This window comes from Lolium rigidum, chromosome 2 (genome assembly GCF_022539505.1).
Source record: "Lolium rigidum isolate FL_2022 chromosome 2, APGP_CSIRO_Lrig_0.1, whole genome shotgun sequence".
NCBI classification, from domain to species: domain Eukaryota; kingdom Viridiplantae; phylum Streptophyta; class Magnoliopsida; order Poales; family Poaceae; genus Lolium; species Lolium rigidum.
In genome coordinates, this window is record NC_061509.1 from 38,788,652 (window position 1) to 38,803,333 (window position 14,682).

At 40.4% G+C, this 14,682-nt stretch overlaps 1 long non-coding RNA gene across 1 annotated transcript; it reads left to right on the forward strand.

Moving 5' to 3' along the window:
• Positions 1-1,514: 1,514 nt before the first annotated feature.
• On the forward strand, positions 1,515-2,275 carry LOC124686273. Its single transcript, XR_006997771.1, has 3 exons — positions 1,515-1,702; positions 1,801-1,880; positions 2,236-2,275. It is a non-coding gene; the product is annotated as an uncharacterized LOC124686273 (long non-coding RNA).
• Positions 2,276-14,682: the final 12,407 nt, after the last annotated feature.

Here is a 14,682-nt window from a genome sequence, read left to right on the forward strand (position 1 = left end):
ATAAACTAGCTTCCCAAGCTTGGATTTTTCCATAGCATTAAAAATAATGGTGTCCAAAAAATTTGTACTAATAACTTTACTACCACTACTAGTAAGTTTGCACGTGCAATGCACGTAAATATAAAATTAAAATGTGACATATGCGAAAGAACATAGCTAAATATGACACATTTCTGATGCCAAAAAAATGACAAATGTCCATGTTGAAGCCAGGGAATGACCCAAATTGGCCAATACATACATATGGTTGTTGTACATGTTGTATTAGTATGTATTATATAGCAAGTTTTTCAAACATGACATTTCATCAAAGCTCTAAGGATAATCCTTGGTCAACAAGACCAACATGCACTTACGTGTTGATAGCCTGGGAGTGACACAACTAAATAAATCCCCTTCCATTGCACCACTCTATATTTAAAATTTTCGCTCTTAATTGATTGATTCTACTATTTTCTCATGTAAAAATTCTTAAAGAGAACAATATAGCACCCAATCGCATAGTTCCTTTTATTACAACAAACATCCAAAAACACAGTTTTGCCAGCAGCAACAAATTGCACAATGACTTCACCTTAATCTTGTATTTTGTATCATGAGAGAAAAATAAATACACACAGTCTGTGCAAATCATTTTAATTTGCACCATATGAACTGAAACAACAGGAGTTTCCATTTTCCTTCAAAGCATCAAACCAGAATAGACCAAATTGTTTTAGCATCATCAAGCAGTCATCAGCGGTGTTATCATAAATTTCACTACTTCAGCGACAATGCAAAGAAAAGAAAAACGTAACTATGTAGTATCAACTTGGCAACGCGGTGAGGCCACTCACTACAAGAAAAACCCCGCTACAACAACGCATACTTGGCAACCATTTAAATATTCGTTGCAAAATGTTATGATAGATACGCGTATATGTGTTGCAGTCCACATCCGTTGTCCATGTTACAGATTGCAACTAAAAGCCCAGCCCACCAATCACGACTACCATACCCCATCTGCCACGAACGAGGGATTAGCGCACAACCGCACGCTGCAGTCCCAACCCCTTGCAATCCCAAACCTAGCCGCCTCTTCCCTCTCATCTAACTCACCTCACGGCAGTTCGTGATGCGGTGATCCCTCCCCGCCGGTGACCAGTGGCCTCAGGTTACAAGATGGACGTTCTGGAGGCGCCAAGGGGTCCCTGGCGTAGTAACTTGTACGATCCCTTACTGCCATGGTGGCGGCGTGCCGGATCTCTAGGGCGTGTCGATGAATGTCGATGTGGCCTATCCTGAGATGGTGCAAACAGCTATGTAGACGACGTGGAGATGAAGTGATTCAGGATTGAGTTCTTTTCCCGTTACTGCAGGTGAGTTACCGATTCATGTGGGAGCTAGGAGGCTTTCTGATTTTGGTGGCGACGAATTTGCGTGAAGTTCAGGTTGTAGTATTTCTTGTTGCCGCAGTAATATCCTTCATATTATACGTCTGATGCAGGCAAGGGCGAACCAGACAAGAAGTCCAGACCATTCGTTCTTGGTTTCTTGCAATGTGAGATCTGTCAAAAAGGAGTGTGTTCTGATCGTTAAGGTAAGATTATCCTTCGGATGTGGTGATGCAGAACCACATGAGGTACAGCTGACAGATTAATGCAGTCTAGGATTTAGGAGATACAATCCCGTCGCTAATCATGGTCGTTCAGAGTCTCTTCAGGTATGGTGGATAAAAATATCATCAAACTTGGAAATTGTTTTTATACTTCCCTGTTTTATTATATTTTTGTGATTCCCAAGCACTCCTTTTTTTTACAGGAATTAGGCAAAGGGACGGTAAAAGGCTTTGTGGCCGTACAAAGATGTATGTTCACCTGAAATACTACACAGAAAAAAAGGTTGGATTTTTTTAGCGAGACCCCATATATATATACTCTTACATGCATGATCAGTCAATGAAAAATTATTGGTCGATCTTCCGTAGATTCATTCATTCAGATCCCATCGAGTTTATTTCTTATCCGCATTTCATCATGTATTTCCATTTGTGTGGTAGCCGCTATGGCTTGTGTGCTTGATGACCTATTTTAACAGAAAAGGATAGCAAAAGTTTATTGCATACTGACATAGCTTTGGCATCCATCCAACGTGAGTGTACGTACAAATTTGTAAGGAAGAATTTAGTATAATTTACTAACCTTCACAACTTTCTGTTACTTTTTTTTTACTGAAATCGATACTTTGTACTTGCAGGTGCCATACAAGATCCCATCATCAGTAGGACTTGTTAAATTTGGATAGCAGCGTCGAGCGTGCTACGCAAAATATTAGAAAGAATATATAGGACTTGATACAATATCATATATATGTTGATGAAAGATTGTAAATTTTCTACTTTTCAGGCCATTTTCATGTATCAGATTGTGGTTACATGCAATAATAAATATTGAATTCCTTGTCATGCAATACATGCATATTCTTTGAGTTTCTGAGTTTCATTTTGTATGCCGTATATAAATTTTGTCACCTCGCTGAGAAAAAAAATCTATCAACTACTAGAGTGATCAAACAATCCAGGCAAGAAAATAATATTTTCTAAAAAAAATCACATCCGCGTGAGATGTCTCTACCAACGGATGCAACTGTTGTTCGTACACCGTAGCTACTTTGCAACGCTTGCCACATTGGTTACCAACGGACCTGTATGCGTTGCCTTGTACCCTTGCAACACCCAAAAACGCAACGCATTTTTATCCGTTGGTATATGCCTTAGCAACGCTCAAATGAACATTTAGATACATATATATGCGTTGTTGTAGGAGGGGTCTTGTTGTAGTGACTCTCGAGTCTTGAGCATCTCGTAGTAAATGGGGCACTCCTGACAGTAAACATCGACGACCGTTTTCCTTCACTTTGTCGGCCCACTCATCCTCCACGTTGGTGCCATCGTTACAGAAGTTAAAAAAATAATAAGAGAGCCACGTCCGAACTTGTATACACTGCACAAATGTGACTTTAAGAGCTCTCACATACATATACACCAAAGATAAAACTGGTTAATTGATCAAACACCAGTGATGAGCAAGTTTATCAAGAAGGCAAATAACTGAACTATATTAGAGTCAGAATGGTCCTCATGGAAGTTGGACACACGGTAGAGCATAGATGAAGCAATGAAGAAACCAGAAGCTGCTACCTTCTTGATTGGTCGGATATGAGTCTTGGCAGAGTATGGAGTAGGATTTAGCTGCATAGCACCGTCCTTATATGGTCTTTACCTGTCGGTGCAAACTTGATACAATTAAAATCTTAGGTCCATATACATTACATCAATTCAAACATGTAGTAATTTAGTACAACAGTAGTAATTTTGTGGATAACATCAAGATCGCATGATACCATTCATATATCAAACAGCGAAAGTCATACTCCAGTATAGTAGTGAACTTACCTCTTGCAAATTGCTGACATTGGTATTTTCTGGCTGCTACTCACAGGTATACATAATACCTCCTTTGTTGGCAGGAAAATATAAGATGCTATAGTGATCATTCAAATGAACATTAGCATTCAGGAAATATTAATTAATTATGAATAAAAGAGTACATGATTCTTCTATATCTCTAAACCTTTTTAAAAAAAATCTAGCACTATCAACAAAATCGTAACCATTCCTCAACCAAAATTATTGTGTAGCAGGGAGAAAAAAAGGGAGCTACACAATTGTGAGATTTGATACAGTTCAACTCTAGTAAAATAGATCAAACAATTATTCATCGAAAGAGGACAGTGCGCAAACTGATAGTTTCTATAGGTCTGCTCTTGTATGAGAGAACAAACTAAAATTGGGAAGGGCTATAAGAAATCTTTAAGCAACTACATATTCAAGTGTAGCCAACAATTTCCGATGTCTCCATTCTCCATAAATCAGTGACGAATATACAAAGAAATTGATGATTACTTCAAGACAAGCTTCATTGCCAAATCTAAATAAGTTAGTTGCAAATAGCTATTTTAAAAATATGATATGCAGAGGGGTAAATGCATTATAAAAAAGCAATATATTAGTCTCTGCTATACACACATTTTTTGCATATCAATGACACATTGATGGGTAAGATTGAACCTGTTTTTTTTCATCATATGTAGACACAAATCTGAAAACAAATATTTCTGCTAGGTGCTTACTGATGAAACACATGAACATCACATTTGGAATCTTCTTTAGGTTAAAACAATTCCAATCTGATGGATGCAAAATGCGTAAAAAGATCTGAAGTCGGGAATTTGACTATCACTCAAAGCAGAGAATTTCCGTGAAGGAAAATGTGAACTTACAGACTCCTAATGTCCCTATAAATATTACTCCCACCGATCCATAATAAGTGTCTGTCACTTTAGTTCAAACTGGATCGCAGTTCCGTTCATTTTTATTCACTGGCATCTTTTCAGTAACATAATGCTAAAAAATGCATACATGACACTTCGTCCTGTTTGCCCAACCTGATCCAAATTGAGGTGATGATAACCATGAGTCCATGAGAACCAAGAGTTAGCATCTCTGCTTGCCCAGACCATCGATCTATTAAAACAAATATTGTGTGCCAACATGCGTATAGGTTAATGATCAAAACCATGTACTGAATTAGCAAACCTAAATAATATTTTCAACCAATTGGAACTATTTATTCATTGTTTGCTGGTCAAAACCAAGTATTAATTAGCAAACCTGAAAATCGAGTGTACTTGCAGACTAAAAAGATGCAATGTAGAAGAGGGACGTCCAGAGCTAGGTTCAGGCGATGGTGGTGGCTTCTTGTGCAGGGCGGTTGGAGCGCAGGCGGAGACCCGTGACTGCGTGCTGGGCAACGTCCTCCGCGGCGACGGCGGGAAGGGTTCCGTGTGGCAGCGTGCCAGGCGGTGGCTTCACGTGCAGGACACCAGCGGTGGCCTGATTCGCTGTGGCGCCGTGAAGGGAGGGGGCTTTGCATGCAGGGAGCCGGCGGCGGCAGACTAACAATAACAAACTTGCAGCTCTTCCATGACCATTTAGAATCTTCATAATCAACAAAATGAAGAACCGGTATGTGAGAAATAACATATCAGTTGAATTGCTTTCAACTTAATATTTAGTTTCACAATATCTCAGTTCAAAGAATGCAGACCTTTGTTTCTAGATGATTTAAACTGCAGACTACCAGTAACAGAGTTCCAGCTCTTCAACGACCACTTAGAATCTGCATAATAATCAACAAAACAAAAATGATATAAGTGACATAGCAGTTGAATTGCTTTCAACTTTCAAAGCTTTTAGGGTATCAGGGAGCCAAATCAATTGACTGTTGCTCCTAGATGGACCCGACAATTGGGGTACTTCTCTTGTCTAGAGGAAACAAATTCTGAATTGAACACGACAAGATATCTTAATTATTATTGTAGTTTCTTCAGAAAAACTCTTTGCCTGCAAGATATCTTAAAGCAATCACGGCATGAAGTTGTATGAATCATATGTAATTTCTGAATAAAATCTGGACATACACCTGGACTAAACCAAGGCATCCCTATTCACAAAAAGGATCGGCATATGCAGGAGATAGCAGTACAACTTTACACCATGTTGACATCCACTCAACTTCGAAGTTAATTCACGAATCCAATGGAACATGGATGTTTCTGAATCTTTAGTTCACCCAGAACCATTTTAACTTATCAGAAATTGTCGACGTATCTAATCTACCAGGGAAAAGACATCTCACCAAACAACACTATACAAAAGGGATGAAAAGAAAAACAGTAGCAATCCGGTGCTTGCAATAGTGCGGTTCCTCCACTTTCAGAGTTGGATTTGCAATTAATGAAAGGGAAATGAACAATCAAATGATTTTTTGCGGCGTATTCAGAGATGGATCTGAAATTGGCGAAGTTGCAAAAACTGAATCCGTGGGGCACTCAGGTGGCGCCGGTGGCGGAGATGAACGACCGGGGGAACAACGGTGGCGGGACACTGTCGTCTAGGAGAATGATGTGGTCAACCAGGGGAAGGGCGGTGATGAAAGGCAGGGGCCGGCGGCCGGCGGGATGGCGTGACATAGCGGAGGACCGCGGGGACGGCATCCGCGGCGGCGTTCGCGGGGACGGCATCCACGGCGGGGGACGCGGGGCGGGGGGACTGCTACTGTGGAGAGCGGCGCCGCGGTGTGATGGTCGACGGCGGCAGCGGCATGCGGCGGCGCGCGGGAGGAGGCGCCGTGTGTATTCCGTACAGCGGCGGCATCGACTCCTGTTTCTCTCGGGCGTGGAACCGCTCTATGCGGTACCTAATTAGTGGAGACGGGATTAGTGGAGACGGGATTCTGCGCTCAACGCGTTGAGTTGCTCAACATTGGGTGATTTTGGGTCGTTGGATCTGGCAAGTGTAGGGCCTAGATCTGTTGGATCTGCCTCTCTCTTCCTTTTTATATTAGTAGAGATTATGCAGACAAACTTTCATAGGTTTTTTAATTTTCTCTTCAAAAGCATCATGTCCTAATTCAATATAAATTTTATAAAGATCTCTAATTTTGTTGTTGTTTTCCATTAAGCCTAACTAGTGAAATAAAAACAAGAAACAAAAAGATATAATTGCAGAATCTAAAGGAAATAGAGCACTCACACACCGGCAATAGTGCTAGGAAATAGCTTAGTAGTCGGAGGATGTGAATACCTTTTACCTTACCTCCCCGGCAATAGCGCCAGAAAATAGCTTGATGTCTACACACGCTTCTATTCCTGTAGACAGTGTTGGACCTCCAAGAGCAGAGGTTCGTAGAACAGCAGCAAGTTTCCCTTAAGTGAATCACCCAAGATTTATCGAACTCAGGGAGGTAGAGGTCAAAGATATCCCTCTCAAGCAACCCTGCAATTAAGATACAAGAAGTCTCTTGTGTCCCCAACACACCTAATACACTTGTCAGATGTATAGGTGCAGTAGTTCGGCGAAGAAATAGTGAAAGTAATATGGATGATTATAAGTACTAATTGCAATCTGAAATAAAATGGCAGCAAGCGAACATGTAGCGTAACTTGTTGGAAATGATGTTTCAATGCTTAGAAACAAGGCCTAGGGATCATACTTTCACTAGTGGACACTCTCAACAATGATCACATAATTGAATAAATAAATGCTACTCTCAAACACTCTCTTGTTGGATAACAAACACCATTCACTGAGTAGGGCTGCAAAAGCACACCTCAAGCCGGAGTAAACAAGCTCCACAACGTCATAAAGGAATCACACACGATGCGCACACTGTCACCATCACACTGTGGAGAGTGACTCCGGAGTTCATATTAAAGTAACCTCTAGAGTGCATAATAGACAAGAGTAACATCTACATATTCAACTAGATTACAAAGCTCATGATCACATAAAGATCACACCATGGGAGCGAGAGATGAACCACATAGCTACCGGTAGAGCCCTCAGCCTCGGGGGAGAACTACTCCCTCCTCATCATGGGAGACAACAACAGCGATGAAGATGGCGATGGAGTCGATGGAGATGGCTCCGGGGGCAATTCCCCGTCCCGGCAGGGTGCCGAAACAGAGACTTCTATCCCCCGAATTAGGGTTTTTGGTGGCGGCGGAGCTACGGAACTCTTCTGGAGAAATCGTCGATCTCTTTAGGGTTTTCAGGGCAGGAGCTTAATATAGGCGAAAGGGCGGCGCGAGGGGTGCCCGAGGGGCCCACCCCATAGGGCGGCACCGCCCCTTCCTCGGCCGCGCCGGTGGATGGGGAGGAGGCCGTGGGCCTCCTCCGGCCTGGCCCTTCGGCTCCGTGGGTCTTCCGGCGAAATAGAATTTCTGTAATTTTTCTCGATTTTTCCGAGCACTTTGGTTTTTGGGCCTTTTCCGCAATAAACGGACATAATAAACGAAACCGGCATCGTGGCATCTTGTTAATATGTTAGTCCAATAAATGCCATAATATGATATAAAGTGCATATAAAACATGTAGCTATTGGCATAAAACTAGCATGAAATATAAGAAATTATAGATACGTTGGAAACGTATCAGGGAGTAGTAATTTTTATACTCCCTCTCTCCTAACTAGGCCCGGGCGGGCAGATGTGCAAGAGTGCAGGCTGCACAGGGCCCAAGATTTTGGGGGGCCCCAGATTTTTATACAAACCTGTATATTTATATAGGAAAAAATAGAAAAATATTACTACTTACGTACATGAAGGAAGCTTACCTGGGCGTCTGGGCATTGGAACGCACGTGCGTCATCAATCATCATAACTCGCTTCTGATCCTAACTCTCACACGCGAGTCACGAGGCAGCCGCCAGCATACGAACCGTCCTCGACTCCTCGCCTAATGCCTCACGGTACGACGCTCTTCTCCAACGATAGCGACGAGCGACATCTTTTCGTTTTCGACCAGGCCCTGTTTTTGACTCTCGGTCTTTGCCTCCCGCGACGGCGGACAACAGCGACGGAAAGCTCGACCACCACACATCTGTATTCCATCAGATGACTACAGGAGGTAATTTGAATTTTCCGCATCTCCTACGAATGTAGACTGATCGCTGATCATTGTTGCGGCATGTACCTGATTTTTTTACTTTGTTATTTTACTTTTTGTATGTAGTTTTTAAATCAATGGGGCATGATTCTGGTGCCAAAAAGCGCAAGAGAAAAGAGAAGGAACGAACTCTAATTCAATCTCAAAAGGGGGCTATGGACAAGTTCATTATAAAAGAAACAAAAGCGTCTTACGACAATCAATCGGTTGGTCCTTTCACGCTTGCACTGAATATTATCCCTTACAATGATGATACATATGGTCACACTGAGACAGAAATTAATGTTGAGGTAGACGAAGATGGTATTGATGTTGACCTCAATGCTTCACCTGATGCGGATGTTGATGATTCTTTTCAGCCTGATATATTTGATCCAAGATCTTGAAATTCTCTTGATTCTAAAAAGATCGATATTTTAGAACAAAAGGGTCCAAGAAGAGACTTGTCAATTAAAAAGGGTCCCAAGGATAGATTCAAGAGAATGTTTTCTTCATTATACTATACTAGGCATCTATCAAATGGAGAGCATTGTGATAGAGATTGGCTTGTCTATTCTAAGGAACTCGACAGAGTCTTCTGTTTTGGTTGTAAATTGCTCACAAAAGGGCATCGAAAAGGTCAGTTGGCAAATGAGGGTTGTAATGACTGGTCGCATATTGGCATTAGACTGTAATGACTAGTCGCATATTGAATGAAGAAACTCATGCCCATTATCTTGATTATAAGATTCAGAATGAGTTGCTACACTTGCTTTCTTCTTCTACTAGACCATGAAGGCACGCGTTGCTGTGCCCGTCCATCTTGCAGAAAAAGTGAAGTAATGTAAATATTTTTGAAAGAATTAAATAATTTAAATTGCAAGTTTTGCTTGTTTATATTAAGTCAGAACTTATAAATTTACGTAAAAGCTTTCCTTTTTACATTTTCTCCGTATCGCTTCATGTGATGATGATGCAAAAACTGGATGGAGTAAAAATAGGATGGACCAAAAAAATTAGAACTTCCTCTCTTGTACATGATTCAACAATTCAAATATTATAGGAAGGTCAGCTTCTTGAGAGTACAAGGGTTACATCCATAGAATTGGCTATATCATGAAATGTATACATAGTAAACCGCTGAATTCAAAAAAAAAAATTGCAAGCCTGCATCTGATTTAGGTGAGATTGGAAAAGTTCATCACCCAGCAAACCATACTAAATGCCCCTTTCCAGGAAGGGAGCTTCTTTTTCTGAAACAATGTACACATTTTCTGAAATTTTGAATCAATTTCCAGAAAGGGAGCTTCTTTTTCTGAAACAATGTACACATTTTCTGAAATTTTGAATCAATGCAAGCATTTAAAAACACAAGGAAATAAGAAAAGGTTACCAAATAAACCTATCCATGTCAAACCATAGCATGCTGAAACATAACCTTCCGTACCAAAGGAAGGTGAACCAATAGCTATTTATATCATCATCTCCTCACGAAGAACATTTATATCTGTGCAGTTGAACCCAAGTTCCTCATTACTCCCTCCGTCCCGGTTCATCATAGCTCGCGTAGCTGCACCTGTCAATTTTGAGGATAGAACGATAGGAATTTAAATAAATATATAATCTAAATATTAAATCTTCATGATGGTACATATTTTTTATTTACACAAACACATACTCCCTCCGTTCCTAAAAAAGCCTCGCAACTTTTTCTAGATACGAAGTAGCAATAGTGAGTCATAAATTCATGATCATGTAAGTATATACATGCGGTTAATTAATTCTGCATAAAATGATTGTGAAGATATGTGGATGGTATTGGCATGGTTTTGTAAGACATGAACAATGTGCAAAAAGGTAAATTTCTAACAGGAGAACTGTGATTAAGTTGATCACATGTAAGTATCTATCTGAATATTTGAAGCAACGATGAGCACTAATACATATCTGTTTTAGTGAGTGAAGCTGAATCCAATTGAAATGCAACACCAAAACTACAAATATCCAAAGTGAGTACAAGACATAATATGCGAAACATGAGCACATAATGACTGCAAATAACTCCATGACATATGAAGGAGTAATAAAGTACACACGATTGCCTTTTCCTAGCGGCAATCAATCCATGGATTTCACACGAACTATGATGCACAATTGGCATTAATTTGCCTTGTCAACAAAAGAAGTTGTATAAGATCAAACTTATCAACCCCTGCGAACATATCAAACCAATAACTATGTATATAAGTAGGAAAACTCTACACAATAAATGTCACATATGCATGTAATAGAGATTCCTTTCACCATGAAAGGTCTCATCTAATTATGGAGGCATAACAACAAGAAAAATGTGAATATATGCAATTCTAACTTGTGAGTAGCCCATTAGTTCATGGTCTGACAGTACTTAAATTTCTTATGCTATAATATCTAAATTCTAAAAAAAATATTTTTTTTAGCAAAATGGAATAGTCAAATGAGAATATACGATTTTTTTTACCAGATTTGGAAAAGAGATGGCAAAGGTATTCTCTGCCAGCATTCTTTTACTCGCGTACTCTGCCATTACTCGTCAAGTAAAAAGGTCTCATCAGTCAAATTAGTTGCCCAATGTGCAGCTCCACATTTGTGCCTATTTTAAGATACTCCCTCCGGTCCTAAATATAAGTCATATAGTGTTTTGAGAAAAATTTCATAATATAAGGTTTACTACGTTGCCCCACTTATATGGAAAATATTTTTAGTGATTCGATTATGTTTTCTTAGCTTATGCAAAGTCCTCTATTAGCTCAAGTTAATTGCCTAGGGTTAATCCTAACCAAACAAGGTGTAATTTTACCCAAGAGTGTGTTTCTTAATTTCCGTGCCAAAAACTATATGGCTTATATTTAGGACCGGAGGGAGTATCATTTTAGACTTTTGGCACCTTGTAGAAGATAGAGCCACTTCTTCAGATGAACTTAATAACGTGAAACTCAAAGACTTAGTTCCAGAAGTTTGTTCGTACAACTTGCTCATGGGTTATTCTTTGTCATAGTAAGAAGATAAATATTGAAAGAACTTCTACATTATGCAAAAATGCAATGCATCATACAAATATCCACTACTTTTTTTAGAGGAATAAATGACATCAAACTAAGACTTGTATGATGAGAAATTCATGATTCAGACCGAAAATATCAATGCGTGAGATACTGAGATGATAAGATCAAAATACTGCCACATTTGTTCGAAAATATGGTGGAGAACCTGGGTGCCAGCGCACCTGATTTCAAAAAATTCGAAAAACGTCATTTAGATGTTTCAAAAAAAGTTGAAATAATTACCTCGCGTACATCTCATCTCAATACTTACCTGGGAAAATTTTCAGAAAAAAATACGGCAGTACGTGACTCATAAAAAAAAAGTGAAAATGAAGTTTTGTTATGCTGTGAATAGTATACGTATAATCAATATACTATGAACAGTACAATTTGTTATTTTTGTGTAGGCTACATACTTTCATATTTTAAGTTGAAAATTGACACGCACATACCTACATATGTACCCCACACACATGATTTATGCCGATTTTTTTGAATCAATTTTAGTATTTTTTCGATTTTATTGCTAAAATCGGGTGCGCCAGCACCCAGGAGCTAAAAATTCGCGTCCCACATTTGTTGCCTTTTCATGTCCTCCATGACTAAATGATCACCATTCATCAATTCCAGAATGTTTATGAAGTTATGGTACTTGCAAAATACATAGTATTGCTGATTGCACTACCACCAACCGAACATTGGCGGCCTCTGGATGACATGCCTGCAGCAATATACGCTAACACCCATGCCCAACAGATCAGAAAGCAAATTAAATCAAGCAATTAGCCAATTACCTTTCTGCTAGCTGTTCCAGGCATCGGGGAGGGTCGATTCCAGGCGGATGCAGCTCAATTCTGGCCGGGGGCGGCTCGATTCCGTCCGGCGGCGACGCAAATCCGGCCGGCGGCTGCGCATGCGACTCCAGTACGTTGAACATTTGACCAAGTTAACCAGGAGAGATCCCAATTGTATAGATCGCTAGGGCTCAAAGAAAAATAAAGGTGAATAGCTAGGGATAGACTTATCTGATTGACGATCGATGTGGACCGTCACTGATACGCCGTCGAGGACGCTAACCGAGCGGTCGCCCCTGCTTCCTCGTTGTCTTCCAGCAAGATGCCACCGCATCCTGTTTCGTCGGCGAGCCGTAGCCGCTGGCCGCCGCGTCCTCCTCATTCTCATTTGGGTCCTTGGGTTATTGACGTCGATGTCGCCTCCTCCAGATCGCCCTCTGTTGCCATGGCCATCACTGGCAGTTCTAGGAAACAGGACGAGGAGAGATGGGAAAGTAACGCTGCACTTTATGGGAGGATGACGATTGACGTTCACGCTCGACATTACGGCGCGGTCGTGGGCTTCACCAGACAGACTGAGGAGAAAAGGGAAACAGGTCACAGAACTGCCGATGAAGGGCACCGGGCCAGCCGAACTGCCGAAGAGAGAACAAGCTGGGCCGCGCGATCCTAATCAGCCCGACTCACGGGAAAACGTCTAACTCAATCTGTGGAGTAGCCGCCCGGTAAAATTGGACAGCCCATTATTACGACTTGACGACGCAAACTGACGCAAAAGACGATTCGGTAACTTCGCAAGATCTGGACCATCTAACACCATGATTGAACGGTGCAGAGCTCTAAATCGCTGTAAGAGCCCCTAGCTAGACCCATTTTACTGTTAACTAATTAGGGCTAAACTTGTTCAGAAAATAAAGAGGTCAAAGTATTTCTCTGTCATACTTGATTGTACCCCTGATGCAAGTCACCAAGATCAAATGTCTCTGATTATAAGATATGTGGATTTATCTTCAAGTCATGTTTGCATAGAAGAATCCTTTCTAGGATTTTTAAATGTAAATGATACAAGTGGGCAAGGACTTTTTGATGTGCTAGAGAATGAATTAAAGCTTCTTGATCTTGATATAAATGATGTGCGAGGACAAGGTTATGACAATGGGTCAAATATGAAAGGAAAGCATCAAGGGGTACAAAGAAAACTTCTGAATGTATTCTGCTTGTGGTTGCCATAGCCTCAATTTGACACTTTGTGATATGGCCAAGGCTCATGGTAGAGCTAAAGATTTCTTTGGAATCATTCAACGCATCTATACAACGTTTGCCAATTCTACTAAGAAATGACATATTCTGAAAGATAATATATCAGGATGGACTCTCAAATCAGTGTCAGCTACATGTTGGGAGAGTCGTGTTGAAAGTGTCAAATCTATCCGATTTTAATGTGCGGACATTCGAGAGGCTCTACTTCAGGCACACGATATTTTTTGACCAGGACATTGTTACCTTTTCTTTCGGCTTTATCTGCATCCAAGTATAACATTTATTTATCTTCTTCTGTTCCAGGTTTCGAAACTGATAAAGATCCAAAGACAAGCAGTGAGGCTTTAGGTTTGGCAAAAAATGAACTTGGAGACTATGAATTTATAGTGGCAATAGTCATTTGGTATGACGTATTGCTTGCAGATAATTTAGTAAGCAAAAACTTGCAATCCAAAGATATGCTTATTGACGTTGCAATTCAACAAGTGCAAGGGCTTATGTCTTTCTTCGAGGGGTACATGGATACTGGTTTCTTAGAGGCATTGGAGAGAGCCAAAGGAATTGCACTTGAGAGAGCCAAAGTTTCGTGAAAAGTGAGAAATTAAAAGAAAGAAGCAGTTTGATGAGAATCCAAATGACACAAATATTGCCACAAGTCTGCGGAGGAATCATTCTGAGTCAACTATTTTATACCTCTTGTTGATCAAGCAATTCCTCACCCACGGATAGGTTTGAGCAATATAAGGGTTACCAGAAAATATTTGGTTTCTTATTTACCTTTGAAAAGTTGCAGTCATTGGATAATAATAGCTTGAAATCTTCTTGTGAGAATCTTGATGCTGCCCTCACAAAAGATGAACAATCTGACATTGATGCCAATGATCTGTATGTCGAGCTAAAGTTTCTTCGAGAATTCATTCCAAAAGAAACTATGGGGCCTGTTGAAGTTCTGAATTATTTCAAGTGTCATGATTATTTTCCCAATGCAAGTATTGCATATAGAATTATGTTGACCATT